At 52.2% G+C, this 4398-nt stretch overlaps 1 long non-coding RNA gene across 1 annotated transcript; it reads right to left on the reverse strand.

Annotated features, from left to right (window-relative positions):
- Positions 1-1210: 1210 nt before the first annotated feature.
- LOC106885454 lies at positions 1211-4213 on the reverse strand. The gene is made up of 3 exons (XR_001411442.1): positions 4033-4213; positions 2991-3082; positions 1211-1527 (listed from the first exon to the last, which is right to left on the reverse strand). It is a non-coding gene; the product is annotated as an uncharacterized LOC106885454 (long non-coding RNA).
- Between the last annotated feature and the right edge of the window lie 185 nt (positions 4214-4398).

Below are 4398 nucleotides of genomic sequence, written 5' to 3' on the forward strand. Positions count from 1 at the left end.
CGGTCGGCATTAATCACACATCCACTTTGTCAGGAGGAGACAGTGCCGGTGCGTGGAGCCCGCACGTTCCGGCGGCCGCGGTCCCCGCACCGGCGGAGCCGGGAGCCCGCAGGGGCCACGCCGTCGTCCCCGCATCACCTGCCGCCTGGCAGGGACGGGACAGGCAGGGTGACAGACGAGGACGAACCTATAGATGGAGGTTTATCTCCGGCTCGTCGGGGCGGTCCCTTCCTCTGACAAACCGAGGGGGAAAGGAGAGAGGGTGCGGGCTGGTTTCTGGGCGGAAAGCCTCGCTCGTAGAGTTGGAACTGCAGCGTTGCCCTGGAAAGATTTCTTCATAAAACATGTTTTCCACCACGCACCCTCCCCATCATCTACCAACGCAGCTGTGGGTGTGCAGGCGCACTGGGTCGTGCAGCGAGTGCGAGGATTTGCACATCTCTCCCTCCTATAAGTGACCCTTCCTGTTAATAGGAGATTTCCCTTCTTCAGTTTCCCCTTCTTCTTGATGTGTCAGGCTCTACCTTTAAATATCAGCCGGGAAAAAAAAAAAAAAAAAAAAAAGGTGTTTTTTTATTTGGGGTGTTTGGGGGGGAGACGAATTTATTCATCCGAACTAGCCCCTGCCCTCTGCACTGCAAATAGCATATTATAATAATTGCAGGACTGTGTCTTCGGCACAAATCCGAGCCCAGAGCTCAGCCCACATCCTGGTCCCCGTTCCGGCTGCCCCGTGAATCGGGGGTTTGTGTGAGCCTCTGTGAGTGGTGCTACTTATTCCGGGCGGAACAAAAGTCTCCAGCAGCTCCCGAAGGCGTGACACCGGTGGGAGCAGTGAAAACGGTTCCTTGTGGGCTCTCTGGCCACTAGCATGAAGGGCAAACTGTCTGCGGGACCAAGTCGCCTTGGCCGGGAAAAGGGGGACATTGCAGAGGGGCGGGGAGGATGGGCAGGGGGCACGAAGGGAAGGATCGCGCCTGGGACCCCCGCGGAGCAGGGATCCCGCTGCTGCTGCTCCTTGTGGATACGCACACGCGTAACCTTCACAGGCAGATGCTCCGCGCCGCCGTGCTCGCTCCCGGGAACCCACGGGAGGGTTTATGTCACCCCCGTGAGCGGCCGGAGGGGCTGCCCATCACCACCCCGCGCTGGTGCTCGGCGGGGTGGGTGCATCTCCCTGCCCCGTTTCCCCAGATCAAGGATGCAGAAGCTCTTTAAGTCACTTTTATTACTATTTCTTTTTTTTTTGGGGGGGGGAGGGTGGCGGGGAGAGAGCAAGAGGTCCCACCACCCGATCCAGCTAGCGTAGAAACCAGCCGGTACACATATATCCATTTCTACCCGAGGTGTTGGGATGGGGAAAAATGTTTGTCTCATCTCATATTTTCCGAGCTAGCTCCTTTTTCAATATTCTGCCCCTCATGGTGTGAACCGTCTCACCCTGCTACACTGAACATAACATTCAATTGCTTCTCTTTTCATCGTTTTTCGAGGATCTCTCCTTCTTGCAGATTAAACGACCGGCTGCTGGGGGGAAAAAAAAAAAAATCACAAGACTGTGAAAGGAATAAAACTCTAAGTCCATAAAGATGAAATGTAACGAGTATGTTGAATACATAACGTTGCTATATAACAGTTTCAATTAGTTGAGTAAGTCCTCTGTAACGTCTTGTAAAGGTGTAAGGACACGTTTACAGTATAAGCAACATAATGTTCTCAACTGTACGAGTTAATTATTTCCAGATTTATTTTTTTTAGAAGTGAGTTTCACAAGTAAAGGCTCTGTCCGGGTATAAAACAACTGATGTATTTTTCCAGCATTAAACATCTTGAGTTCATAATTAGAAGCGGAGGAGAGAGCGGACAGTTAAATAATTAGACTCAGGGATTTTAGAAGGGGGGAAAAAAAAAAAAAAAAAAAAAAAAAAAAAAAAAAAGCTCTTGGTCTTTCGGGGAACAGCGATTATGGCGCCCGTGTCTCCTTCGCTCCGATTTATCTCCACTCGGTAACAAGAGCACAGAAGGCAATCACGCCGCCTGGCACAACCCAGACGTAGGAGGCGGTTGTGTGTAACCAGCGGCCGGGAGGGAGCAGAGCTTTTTCTCTCCTACAATTCACTAAATCCCCAGAAATTTTGCGGAGATGCCGATTTCTCACTCAACTTCTCCAAACTTGTGGAAACGAGCAGGACGAAGTCCCGGGGGTGTCGCAAGGTCCGTGCACGACCCCAGCTCTCTGCCCCCCCAGTGTTACCCTCTCCAGCCCCGGCGCCCCCCCCTCGTTCCTCCCGTGGGGAGCCTGGCACCTTCCGTCGCCCGTGGGGCTGGGGCAGACCCCAGGAGGAAGGTGTCGGTGCTCTTTTCGATTCCCTCCTGTGATCCCTCCGGAGATGTCCGTCCGTTGACTCTCTTGCTTTCTGCAAAGGTCGTGAGTACTTTGTTCCCGAGGATTTGAACTTGCCCCCACTCCCGAGCGGAGCCGAAATCTCACTCCTTCATCCGTGGGACTGTGCTACCTACCCGGACCCCTCTATTTCTAACCGTCCCCCCAAAACCAGCTGTCCGAGCCCACCTCCCTCCTTGCAGTTTCCCTTAAAATTTGTCATATTTAATCATATTTTAATTTTCTTCGGAGCGCGTGTAGACTCTCAGTGGGTCAAAGCAGAGATGAAAAGGAATAAAAAAGAAGGATGGGATTTCCCATGCTTAGGCCTTTCCAATAACTGAGTCCAGGACCTAAAACTCCATGCGAAAGGCTTGGCTTTAGCTCCCTGCGCTCCACAGCTTCCAAGACAAGCATTAGCCGAGGCTGAGCAGGGATCCATTGGTAAAAATCAACGCAAAATTTAGTTGTCACTAATTTTGATTGGCAATAAAACGGCCCACAAATCCCCCTCTCTCTACGTGTTAACCCAAAGTTGTCTGATTTAAAACCAGGTGCTAGCAGCGGAGCAAATAAAGACTTCCAGATTTCTCCTAAACATACTTACGTTATTTGCTAGGTTTTTTTTGTTCGTGAGGAACCAAGCTCACTTTCGGCTCGTAGGGGGTGCTCGCACTGCACCGGGACCAGAGAGAAAGTCTGCAGAGAATTTTTTTATTATTATTATTTCTGAAAGCAATCAACTACAACATAACTTTTCGCAGGAAGGGGAGTCCTCATGAGGAAACGTTCAGATGTTCAGAATCGGTATCCGAGCTCCCAAGGAAAGCTTGGAAATCTTAATTTTAAAAATTTAATATGAATATATATATGCACACATACATTTGTGCGCACACATATATATAAGAGAACTTGTCTAGATTCCTGTATGGACCATTATGCACACATACCCCCCAGGAGAGGCAGAGCGGTGCTTAACAGCGAGGAACGTTTTCCCAGTCCTGGGGGAAGTCTGTAGGTTGTAGGAACTTGGTAGAACTAGAATCCCGGGAGCCTTGATTTTTGCGCTTGGTTTTCTCTCCCTCTCTCTCTTTTTTTTTTTTTCAATAAGGTAACAAGAGCGACGGGTTTCTAATCTCTGTAGGTAAAACCGTATTTGCGCTTCTAAGGGTGAGAAGACCGGGAACATCTCTCTGACCTGAGACTGGGATCATATATTGTTCTAAAGCAGAAATGTCAAAGCAAAGTCATTTACCACCTGGATGTCCTTGACTCGGGATGATTAAAGTTTAATCCGAGGTGTGTGCACAGCTTTACCGTGTTATTTAAACACATCAAAGGTCATAAAAGGATTCCAATAGCATGAGTCGCACACCAAAGGGCTTTCTCTGAGGAGAACCCCGTATTTTATTCTAGCCTAAGCTCCAGAAAGCGCTTTAAAGAAAGAGAGTATAAAGAGGGGAAAAAAACCCGAAGTGGTAGGGGGGGAAAGGGATTTAATTTCTAACGGAGGGGGCAGACATCAGAGGGGTTGGGGATACACGCGGGGAAAGGGCAGAGCCTTCAATTATCATTAACTGTGCAGACATCTAGTGGGAAACCCTCGCCATTGCACCCCGACCTCCTCCGCCCCGCGGAAAGGCGCTTACCCCGGCTTCTCGGACGCGCAGCACCGCACCGCTCCCCTCCTCCTCTCCTCCGGCCGCCGCCGAGCCCGGCTACCGCCACCGCGCAACCGGCGGCGCCCCGCGGCGCGGCCCCCGCTCGCCCCCATTGGAGGCTCCCGGTGCCAGTCCGGTACGGCACGGCACGGCACAGCCCCGCCCGGGTCCTGCCCCGGCGAGACCAGCCCTTCCCCCCCCCTTCTCCTCCTCCTCCTCCTCCTCTCCCCGGCCGGCTTCAGCCCCACGACGGCCACCCCGCAACCCGCCGTGCTGCTCCGCCCGGTGCCTCGCTCCGTTTGCCACGGGCGGTGCTGAAAACCCAGGCAAGGATGTGTGTCCCCCCCTCCTCCC

Source organism: Calidris pugnax, unplaced genomic scaffold, assembly GCF_001431845.1.
Source record: "Calidris pugnax isolate Ruff unplaced genomic scaffold, ASM143184v1 scaffold11, whole genome shotgun sequence".
In the NCBI taxonomy this organism is placed as follows: domain Eukaryota; kingdom Metazoa; phylum Chordata; class Aves; order Charadriiformes; family Scolopacidae; genus Calidris; species Calidris pugnax.